This window comes from Garra rufa, chromosome 19 (genome assembly GCF_049309525.1).
Source record: "Garra rufa chromosome 19, GarRuf1.0, whole genome shotgun sequence".
Lineage (NCBI taxonomy): Eukaryota > Metazoa > Chordata > Actinopteri > Cypriniformes > Cyprinidae > Garra > Garra rufa.
This window is the reverse complement of record NC_133379.1, coordinates 33117682-33130258: the sequence shown is the minus strand read 5'-3', so window position 1 is coordinate 33130258 and position 12577 is coordinate 33117682.

The following is a 12577-nucleotide window of genomic DNA, read 5'->3' as shown; positions in this document are numbered from 1 at the left end:
AATATGTTTGTAAGCATAAACATATGTGATATAACTTACTACTTACACAACATACGTAAATTGATTAAATGATCGGGTTAATGAAAGGGTTATAAAACGTTAAACATTGCATTGAAAATGTCTTAAAGCCACCGGTGTAGGCTATTTTTGCAATTTATTGTTCATTCAAAATCAAGCATTAACTCAATATTGTTTTTTTTTTTTTAATTTCAATTGAATGGGTGGGATTTGTCAGTGGCTAACCTTTGAAACAATGCAAACCGCTATTTATTCCAACAAGCAGGAGTGGCTTATGGCTTTTTTTTTCTAAGCTTCCTACGAGTTTGCATACAATTGACAAATGCTGGCTATTTTAATCTTTCAGGAGGACATAACTTATAGCTGCTGCCATAGCGAGATCTGCTGTATGACTAACGTTACAGGCTACTTTAGTCACGTTTGTTTTGCATGTAAGGATTGGATATAATAGCTTATAAAGTAACATCATGAAATCAATGAGGGAAGTTGATCTGGATACATACAGTTTGTCTTTACTCACTGCAAAAGAAGACGTCCTGAATCCACGATCGTCAACAAACTGGTATGAAAACGGTTTTTGTTTATTTGATTATTTTTAAAATCTACATCTAATAATATATTTCAGACAGACAAGATACAGTAAAAACCTAACATAAAATACTGGGAAAGATACGTTAAGTTGTTTTAAATTTAGTTATTGTAATTTTTATTTTATCCCTAAAATGTTTCTGATCAAGCATAATAGCTTTAATTAATTTAACAAAAACAACAATAATAATAATTATAATACATATATAATGCATTGAAATAACATATTATTCACATAACCTATGCAAACTATTTTATTTCGCAAAAGCGAAAAAAAAAAAAAAAACAGCTAGCAGAGGATGGTTTCGATCCATCGACCTCTGGGTTATGGGCCCAGCACGCTTCCGCTGCGCCACTCTGCTAGGCGGTAGTTCAAGGCGCGCTTTCAGGCTTTGAATAAAAGATAATTTTCCGTTAGTTATATTTGTGTTTTTTAGTTATTAATTATTCACAGACGCCGACAACGACATAAAACACTGCTCGTGCTGAAATTACTTGGAAAGAAAATAAATAATGTGCAGATATTCCACTACACAGATGGTAAGGTAGATTTCAGTGTTCCTCAACCCTGTTTAAATTAATACAAAAAAATAATATTTAAAATAATTAGGTCACATTACACACACAAAAAAATGTGCGCCTTCATGATTTTGTTAAAAAAATATATTTAAATATAACTAGCTAGTCTAGTATATTGTAGACTACCAATCAAAAGTTTTTGAACAGTAAAATTTTTATTTTTATTTTTTTACAGAAGACTCTTCTGCTTACCAAGCCTGCATTTATTTGATCTAAAGTATAGCAAAAACTGTAAAATTCTGAAATATTTTTGCTATTTAAAATATTTACTTTACTTGGAATATATTTAAATATATAATTTATTCCTGTGTTTTCATAGCTAATTTTTAGCATCATTACTCCAGACACACGATCCTTCAGAAATCATTAGAATATTCTGATTTGCTGCTAAAAAACTGTATTATTATGTTGAAAACAGCTGAGTAAATTTTTCAGGTTTCTTTGATGAATAGAAAGTTCAGAAGAACAGCATTTATCTGAAATAGAAATCTTTTGTAACATTATACATTTCGTCTTGATCTGACGAATTACATTTCAGAATGTCTGTCTTATCTTAATGACCAAACAACCCCCTCCCAGACCAATTTCCTCTGTAAATACCCCTGCTTATCTTAATTAGCATGTTTATCTGCAAAATCACCCTGTATGACAAACTATCCTACAGTCTGAGATGATAAACCCAAGCATGGAGGTGTGTGTGGGTCAAGCATCTGTTGAACATGGTACTTCAGACAGTGATTGTTTTTGACCATGCTGGGGGCTAAAAGGCAGACATCTCCACGGGCTGAGCAGTTCCTGTTGTTCTTGTCACAGGAAATGTTTGAAAAGGGAGAATGTCGCCGCTGAAAGGAATTTTCAAAAGAAACAATGTTGGTTGTTTGTGAGCTAAAAAAAAAGTATAATTCTGAACTTCATTTAGTGTGTGTTTGTGATAAGAGAAACCTTTTGGATTTCTTTCCTGACATTCAAACTGCATTTCATCTGATTTGGTGTTAAACTCTAAGCTTTTTTTGTTTTTAAACCAAGGCCTCATTAAATTATTCAAACCATGTCCTCATTTCATAATGTTTAGTTTAGAAATGTATTACATTATTTAGCTTTACCCACTTCAGGTTATTCGAATTTAATTTTAATAATGATTCAAGCGCATTAAACGGAGATAGAAAGTGCCAGATGTCAAGAAGGTGCTAGTCTAAACACGGAAGCAGGACTCTACATCTTCATAACCTTCCTGTCTCTGTCATTTCCTCAGTTTTTTTTATAGAATATAGTATGTCTATCTATAATAATAAAGCATCATGTTTTATAGTCTACAGTGCAGTAAAGACACTATAGGTGAAAAGGGTAAAAATTGTAACTAATAAACACTGTACTTCACATTTTGTTGATATTTTTGAGTTAGAGGATATACATACAGTATACAGTTAAGGTCAAAAGTACATACACCTTACAGAATCTGCAAAATGCATGTTGTTTTTGTTTAGTACTGACCTAAATAAGATATTTCACATAAAAGATGTTTTCATATAGTCCACAAGAGAAAATAATAGTTGAACTTATAAAAATCATCCTGTTTAAAAGTTTACATACACTTGATTCTTAATACTGTATTGTAACCTGAATTATCCACAGCTGTGTTTTTTTTTTTTTTTTTTTTTAGTGATAGTTGTTCATGAGTTTCTTGTTTGTTCTGAACAGTTAAACTGCCTGCTGTACTTCAGAAAACCCTTCAGGTCCAACAAATTCTTTAGTGTTTCAGCATTTTTGTGTGTTTGAACCATTTACAATGACTGTATGATTTCGAGATCCATATTTTCACACTGAGGACAACTAAGGGACTCATATGCAACTATTACAGAAGGTTCAAACGCTCACTGATGCTCCAGAAGGAAACACGATGCATTAAGAGAGGGTGAAAACTTCTGAATTTGATGATCAGGGTAAATTTAACTTATTTTGCCTCTGGGAAACATGTAAGTATCTTCTGTAGCTTCTGAAGGAATGAGGACTAAATGAAAAAATATATGATATTTAAGCAAAATAAAAAAAATGTACACATCATTATGTGCAAAAGTTTTCACCCCCGGCTCCTAATGCGCGGTGTTTCTTTCTGGAGCATCAGTGAGTGTTTGAACCTTCATTAATAGTTGCATATGAGTCCCTCAGTTGTCCTCAGTGTGAAAAGATTGAACCCAAAATCATACAGTCACTGTTTGAAAGGGTTCAAATACACAAAAATGATGAAAAACCAAATCATTTGTGGAAGGATTTTTCTAAAGAACAGCAGACAGTTTAACTGTTCAGGACAAACAAGGGACTCGTGAACAACTATCACCAAAAAAAAAAAAAAAAAAGAATCAAGTGTATGTGAAATTTTACATTGTAAATTCAACTATTATTTTCTCTTGTGGACTATATGTAAATGTCTTTTATGTAAAGTATCTTACTCAGGTCAGTACTAAATAAAGATAACATGCATTTTGTACGAACCCGTTTATTTTGGTAAAATAATTAACAGATTCAGAGTCTGCAAGGTGTTTGTAAACTTTTGACCTAAACTGTATGTCTTTTTATCGCTCCATAAATCAGAAAATACTGTCAACAGCCAGAAAATATTTAATAAATCAAATCAAACAATATATGAACAAACCCCTCTGACAAAACCCCTCAAAATATAGATAAATAGAACAAAACTTTAAAGTTGGCTGATTTCTGAAAAAATAATTTTAAGAAAAGCACCTTTAAATATATGTATTGTAATTGAAATGCACAGATACAGATAGACAATGTGTAAAACTAAACACTTAAATTTGTATTTTGTATGTTTTCTTTCCACTAGTCTAAAAAAAGACAAGTTATGAATGCAAAATAGACAAAAACCTAAAAAATGCCCACTGTATGAAAACACTGGTGCTTGTAGCATCTTGCATAAATAAGTAAACTTACAAAAACATCACATGAATAGTAACAACATTGTAGCACCTAAGCAGCTTAAATGTGTGTCTTATGTAAGTTAGATGTAACATGCTTGACAATGTCTTGTATGCGGTCTAAGGGATTCAGCTCAAGTCATTTGTGTAAGTCGTTTCTTTTAATATAGCTCAGACTATTTGCCTAGAAGTTGAAAAATGTTTGGATTAACAGTGTATGCGATTATCCTTATAGGCTTTTGAGAATGACTATGACATACTTTGCATAGTGATTTCCAAGAACGACAGACAGAATGGCTCCGGTGTCCAAATAACCAAATTCATAGATGTTTTTTTTGTTCGTAATGTTTCTAAATTGAGTGGACAGGTTTGTCGTGCAACTGTATTTACTGTTGTAGTTACATGTTGTTGACATTGTTCTCATGAGAACGTGGGAAAACTGGCCTTTTGTTGGTGGGTGTGAGCAGATTATAGAAGACCCTAGGGATACAAGAAGGGTCCTTTATATGGACATCATTCACAGGAAATGCTGCCATTTGTGCCTAAAATGAGCTTTTTTTTGCCCCCTGTTAAATTACTGTTGTACATATTTATACAGTTGAAATCAAAAGTTTACATACACCTTGCAGAATCTGCAAAATGTTAATTATTTTACCAAAATAAGTGGAATCATACAAAATTCATGTTATGTTTTATTTAGTACTGACCTGAGTAAGATATTTCACATGAAAAAATGTTTACAAAAGAAAATTTATACAAATTACCCTGTTCAAAAGTTTACCTGAATTATCCACAGTTGTGTGTTTTTTGGTGTTTGTTTAGTGATAGTTGTTCATGAGCCCCTTGTTTGTCCTAAACACTTAAACTGCCTGCTGTTCTTTAGAAAAATCCTTCAGGTCCCACAAATTCTTTGGGTTTTCAGCATTTTTGTGTATTTGAACCCTTTCCAACAATGACTGTGTGATTTTGGGATCCATCTTTTTACACTGAGGACAACTGAGAGACTCATATGCAACTATTACAGAAGGTTCAAACGCTCACTGATGCTCCAGAAAGAAAAACATTGCATTAAGAGGCCGGGGGTGAAAACTTTTGAACAGAATGAAAATGTGTAAATTTTTCTTTTTTTCCTAAATATCATATTTTTTTTCACTTAGTACTGCTCTGTCGAGGCTACAGAAGATACTTACATGTTTCCCAGAAGACAAAATAAGTTAAATTTACCAAAGGTTTTCAATGCTCTTAATGCATTGTTTCATTCTGAAGCATCAGAGAGTGTTTGAACCGTCTGTAATAGTTGCATATCAAACATCATTACAGAAGCATTCATAAATCTGTTACTAAATTATCAGAAAGCTTGTCTGCACTTATAATTTGTCTCTAAATTGAGTTATCCATCCTAATGAAATAAGGTGAAACTTTAATATTTCCTGTGGCTGTTTTCTTCTATCTCTGTGTACAGGGCTTTATTCGCCTATGATGGAATAATGAACAGACTCAAACTGGCTGATTCTGGAGGTAAGAACACCAAAAAGTGTTAGACATAAGATTTAATGTTACAGGCTTGCTTATATGCTTGTTTTTTACAGTAGGTGGATTGAAAGAGCTGACAGCTAAACTTCACCCTAGACGGCCACTTTATGGGATGTGCAGGGTGGGAAAAGCTCAACCCCGCATTGCTATGATATTATGGGTTAGTTCATCCTCCACACATTTTGATGTAAAACACACATTATGGGATTTACCTTTACCCAGTGTTTGTGGTCTCTCAGGTAGGAAAAGAAGTAGACGAGTACCGCAAAGCTGAATGCGCCAGTCATTTACCGGCGATCAGGGCCTTCTTTAAGGTAAAAGAGGGGAATATCTAAAAGAGGGCTTTAATTAACATTTTTGAGTAAATTGATTTAGGCAGCATAATAGGCATTTGTGTTTTTGTGAACATGTGAGCACGAGGACAGCTTAAATTCAATTTTACCATTCATTTTTGTCTTTTAGAACTCTTGTTAGTCTTGTCAGGAGGGATTTTATGTTTTAAATGAAATAAAAAGCTAAAAAACATTTTTGTCTGTTGCTATCTTTGTCTAATGCTTCAGGAAGTTCACATATTTCTTCCTGCCCACACTTTGGATGAAATCACAGAGGAGAGGATCTGTACTCTGGCCTATAGTGCTACAGTGTTGACGCAGGGGCCGAGAGGGAGACCCAGCCGCCGGACAGAAGACAGACAGGCCATTGTGGTATGAGTTCATGACAGTTTCTGACTACTAGCAGGCAGGCTTTATTAATCCTAAATGATGAAGTTGTTTTGAAAAGTATAGCTAGTCAGGCAATTCAATTGTATTAAAATCAGAACAATTGTAAACAAATCAAACTGTCTCCTTATTATTTCCAGGGCACTAATTATAAGCGTACATTCGCAGCTGCGGAGATCCAAAGAATCCAGAGAGATTCTTTTTGGGCACAAGCGGAGGTATGGAGAGTTTTTATGTATTTTTTTGTTTCTCAGTGTTGTCTATTTTTCTTTTTATAGTTGCAAATCAGTCATTCTTGAGACACGGACAAAACATGTCCAGCAACTATAACTGCTATTAGTTTAAAAAATAAAAAATTTCAATTGTAAAATTGTTGTGTCCTCACCTTTGGTCAACACCGTCAGACATTAATTAAAATGTAATAAAATCAGGGAATATCAGGAGCAGTTGTCTGTGAGTTGAAATTACCTGTAGTTTTATGTTGATCTAACTTAAAAATTTTTAGACAGCTGCTGAACTTGTGTTCTTAAGTTGAAACTGGTGACAACTTTTTACAGTGTACTACTGTTTTGATATGTTTGCTATTTGCAACAGTTACTATTGACTATTGTATTAAAAAACTACAGTAAGTTTGATCCTCAAACGTCAATGTAATTATCAATTATAATATTAATTTATGGAACCCACAACAATTTAAAAAAAAATTGTCCCCGTTTTTTTTTTTATTCGTAGATAATCTCAAGTAAGATTTCAGTGCTATTTTGACCACTTGACTAGGAAATGTCCCCAGTTTTCATTCCAAAAATCTGGTCACCTTACTGTAGAATTAAAGGGATAGTATATGCTTTCAGTATATGGCTATATATGTCACACAATATGATTCAAACTCATATTAAACACTAAATAAGTACACTCACTCAATTACATTTGCAGAAAGCACACTTTTTGGCCAAAATGAGCTTAAAATGCAAAATAATAAGCCTGATTTAGGATAAAAAAGATATTTTTCCAAAAGCATAAACATTACATTTCAAAATTTATAATTATTGTAGGCAACTTACATTGTGGACATGTTAAATACAGTTTGAAAATAACATATTTGTTAAATAGTTTTATTTATCATATTTATTGTTATATTTTAATGTGTTTTTCTAAAGCCATAATTTTGTCATAATACTACTGTTTTGATATGTTTGCTATTTGCAGTAGTTACTATTGACTATTGTATTAAAAAACTACAGTAAGTTTGATCCTCTAACATCACGTGTTTATCAAATATAATATTAATTTATTTTAAATGTTAAAAAAATAAAATAAATAAATAAATAAATATATATATATATATATATATATATAGTCCCCATTTTTTAATTCGTAGATAATCACAAGTAAGATTTTAGTGCTATTTTGACCATATAACTAGGAAATGTCCTCATTTTCATTAAAAACAATCTGGTCACCTTACTCTAGCATTAAAGGCATAGTATATGCTTTCAGTATATGGCTATAAATGTCACGCGATATGATTCAAACTCATATTAAACACTAACTTAAGTACACTCACTCAATTACATTTGCAGAAAGCACATCATTTATGGTCAAAATAAGCCTAACATGCAAAATAATAAGCCTGATTTGGGATAAAAAAAAAAGATTTTTTCCAAAAGCATAAACATTCCATTTCAAAACATATAATTATTGTAGGCTACTCACAGTTGTGAACATGTTTGAAAAGAACATATTTGTTAAATACAGTTTTATTTATCATATGTTCTCATATTTATTGTTTTGATTTATGTGTTTTTCTAAAGCCATACTTTTGTCATAATACTACTGTTTTGATAGGTTTGCTATTTGCAATAGTTACTATTGACTATTGTATTAAAAACGTATTATCAATTATAATATAATAATTTAATAATTTATGAAACTCACAACAATTAAACAACAATTAAAAACAAAAAAAAAACATATTGTAATCTTAAACATAAGATTTCAGTGCTATTATGACCACTTAACTAGGAAACGTCCCCAGTTTTTCATTTAAAAAATCTGGTCACCTGACTGAAGCATTAAAGGGATAGTTCATCAAAAACTAACAATTCTGTCATTAAATACTCACCCTCATGTCATTCCAAACTGACACGTTCAAGGCCCAGAATGGTAGTGAATTTGTGCCTAACAGAAGAGAAGAAATTGTTGAATAATTTTTGCACAAAAAGTATTCTCATAGCTTCATAACATCACAGTTGAACCACTGTTGGCCCTTTCTGTGCCTTGAACGTGGTAGTTGCGTTGGGTCAGAAAGCGCATGGCTTTTATCAAAAATATTTAATTTCTGTTCTGAAGATGAACAAAGGTCTTACGGGTCTGAAGCGACATGAGGTTGAGCAATTAATATCAAAATTAAAATTTTTGGGTGTGATTCATGTGATTACCTTACTTATTGTATTTTCCAGAGAGAAGAGGAGGAAAGGAAAAAGGAGGAACAGCGGAGGGCAGCAGAGGACAGGAGGCAGAGAGAAAAAGAGCGATTTCTCCAGGAGAGGAGAGATGCAATAGAGAGAGAGAGGAGGATGAATGAAAAAGAACAGGAAATAAAGGAGCAGAGGTTAATCAAAAATTCTCATGCATACAGTGCATGCAAAAAATTCCCAGGGTTAAAGTTAAACTTTTTGTTTTGTTTTTTTAAACAGGAGAATACAGGCCCAAATGGATGCAGAGGCCCGGAAAGTGGAGAAAATAAAATGGGTATGATACGTTTGTTTCTGTGCCTGTGTGTTTGCATGTATACATTCTGTCTTGATCTGTATCATTTACAGAAGCATGAGGAAAGGGAGCGTGAAGAAGAGGAAATAAGAGCTAGATATTCACGCTCTCAGTCAGAGGAAAAAGCTGCGGTTAGTTCTGTCAATCAAACCTGCACTAAAGCCCTCCCCTAAATGTATGGACTGTGATTTTCATGCGGTGATGTAATGCTGTTTATGGCCAACAGGAGGCAGCAGCTCTAGTGTCTCAGCGTACCTTAAACCCCAGAGAGTTTTTCAGACAACTGTCCTCCTCAAGTGTCCACACACCCTCAAGTCCAACATGTCCAGGTAAAGTGCAAGACAAAGAGAACCGCATTTGTCTATTGAGTGAAATGGTGAGAGCAACCCACAAGTATTTTATGTCTAACATATGAGAACTTAAGTAATTTATTTATTATAGTAAGATCATAAATTTGACATTTTTTAGTATTTTAGTATTTACAAAAATTGCTCTCTTAGCTATTATACAATGACAATAAATAATTTTACAGCATTTATTAATCTAGGTAAATGTTTCTACCTATTTTTGCACTACTGTTCAAAAATGTGGGGTCCAGATTCATTTTTTTGATGCATTGAATTTTAAAAATTGACCATAAACACTTTTACATTCTTATTTCATTCTTCTATTTCAAATAAATGCCAAATTATCCTGTATCATGGTTTGTACACAAATAATAAACAGCTGTTTTCAACATTACTAATAATAAGAAACATTGCTTAAATACCAAATTAAAACATTAAAATGATTTTTGAAGGATCATGTGACACTGAAGACTAAGAAGAGCAATAATGCTAAAGAATTCAGCTTTGCATCACCAGAATAAATTACATTTTAAAATGTATTAAAATAGAAAACAGTTATTTTAAATTGTAATAATATTTAATATTTTCCATACTTACCTTTGAGCAGTAATGTAGTTTAACATGAAAGCTAATGAACATTAACCTAGAATAATGCTGAAAAAATTGTTAATTTTAACAACTAAAACTGACTGTGAACTGTTATTAGTTAAGTAAATATATAGTGAATACAATTCATAGTCAGTTCATACGTTTGATTGTAAACAAAATGTTTTTATATCAGATATGGTTTGCACAGATGTTCAGAATGAGAAAAATAAGAACAGGGTGTTCGGCAACTGAACAGATCTGTCTACACATCAAGTGGCAGTAATGTGACGCAGACGCTTGACGTATTGACAGATTTGGTGATTATAATGACAGTAGTCTTGTTTTGAAACTGTACTTTTCATATTTTAGTAGTCCACAGTTTGTTCCAAAATCTTTCTTTCTTTTTTTTTTTTTTTGCAGTCAGGAGTCCCTACAGACGACTGCGTCGCAGTCAGACAGACAATATCTTCAGTTTCAATGAATCACCTTCTTCTACACCAACATCCCCGTTCAGATCATCCGTGGTATCGCCTTACTTTCCGTCATCTCCCACATCTCAGAGCCCAATCCTTTTCACTAGCACTACGGCTTCCTCGCTGCAGAATGGTGCACCGGTATCTACCAAAAGCCAGATCCAGCTACCTTCACCTAAGATGATGGAGCCATTGTTCCAAACTCAACCATCACCTTTAACTGATGCAACTGAATCTGAAATCAAAACTCCCATCAGTGATATACTAGATAGTCTGGTCTTTTATCCACCTCCGCCGATCCCTGAGCAGCTCCAACCTGATGTATCAGAGATAGAAGATGAGTTTCCTCCACCTCCTCCTGGTTTTGAGAATTCACCAGAACCACCAGAATCTGTGAACCAGTCTGAGACACCTGACAATGTCTTAGACCCTCTTCTTCCTTCATCATGTGTTTTGGTGCCTGAGCCACCCACCAGACCACTTCCTGCTTTGCCTGTTTCTCCACAAATGCTGACAGACCTGGAACTGGAGAGGGATTTTACTGCTCGGGCTTCGGATATATCTACGGTTGAGGAGGAGGAGGATGAAGTGAGTGAAGAAAAAGTGAATAAAGAGATGGATGGAGAGAAAAGAGGAGGAGAAGAGAGAGCTAATACTGGCGAGATGCAGAACAGAGGACAGGAAGAACACGATGGGATGACTACGGAAAAATGTGAAATTGAAAAAGAATCAAATGGTAAAATGACAGAAGAACATAAGATTGAAGAAAAACAAGATATTACGGAACAACTTGAGCATGAAGAAGAGAAAGTTGGGGATATTGTGGAAGAATTTGAGAGTGAGAAAATTATGGAGGAACAAGAGAGTGAAAAAACACAACATGCAACAATGAGGTTAGAGAATGTGCTAGAAAAAGAGGAAGATAATAAAATTATAGAAATACATGAGAAAGGTTTGGAAGATGAAAATGAAAAAATTGTGGAAGAACATGAGCAAAAAGTGAAAATTGTGGATGAATTTGACAATGCAAAAGAACAAGACAAGACAAGCATGGAAGTATCTGGAACCGAATCGATACAATATGCAAAAATGACGGAAGAATGTGGGCAAGAAAAGGAGCAAAATAGACAAATGGAAGAAAGATGTGAGGAAGAACATGAAAGTGAAAAGGACAATGGTGTTAAAATAATGGAAGAACTTGAGGTTCAAAAAATACCAGTTGGGAACATCATGGAAGAACATGAAAGTGTGAAAATTACGAAAAAACATGAGCAAGATGGGAGAACTGTGGATGCATTTAACAATGAAAAAGAACAAGATGAGAAAAGCATGGGAGTATCTGAAACTGAAACTATGCAATGTGCCAAATTGATGGAAGTATGTGGGCAAGAAAATGAGCAAAATAGAAAAATGGAAGAAAGATGTGAGGAAGAACATGAGAGTGAAAAGGAAAATGGTGAGAAAATGATGGAAGAACTTGAGGTTGAAAAAATACAAGATGGGGGCATCATTGAAGAACCTAAAAGTGTAAAAGAACAAGATTGGGAAGTTACTGAAAAACTTGAGAGTGAAAAAATACAAAATGCAAAAATGATGTTACAGAATATGAGAGAAAATGAGCAAGATGAGAAAATTGTGGATGCATTTGACAATGAAAAAGAAAAAGACAAGAAAAGCATTGATTATTTAAAAAATATGGAAGAATGTGGGCAAGAAAATTGGAAAATTGCAGAAAAATGTGAGGAAGAACATGAGTGTGAAAAGGAACAAGCTGGGGAAATTGTGAAAGAACATGGGGTTGAAAAAATACAAGATGGGAACATCATGAAAGAACATGAAAATGAAAGGCAAGAAAATGAGCAAAATGGGAAAACTGTAGAAATATGTGAGGAAGAATATAAAAGTGAAAAAGAAATTGATGGACAAATGATGGAAGAACATGAAAGCAAAGAAAAACAAGATGAAACATTTGTGGATCCATGTGACAATGAAAAAGAAGAAGAAAAATGCATAGAAACATCTGAAACTGAAAA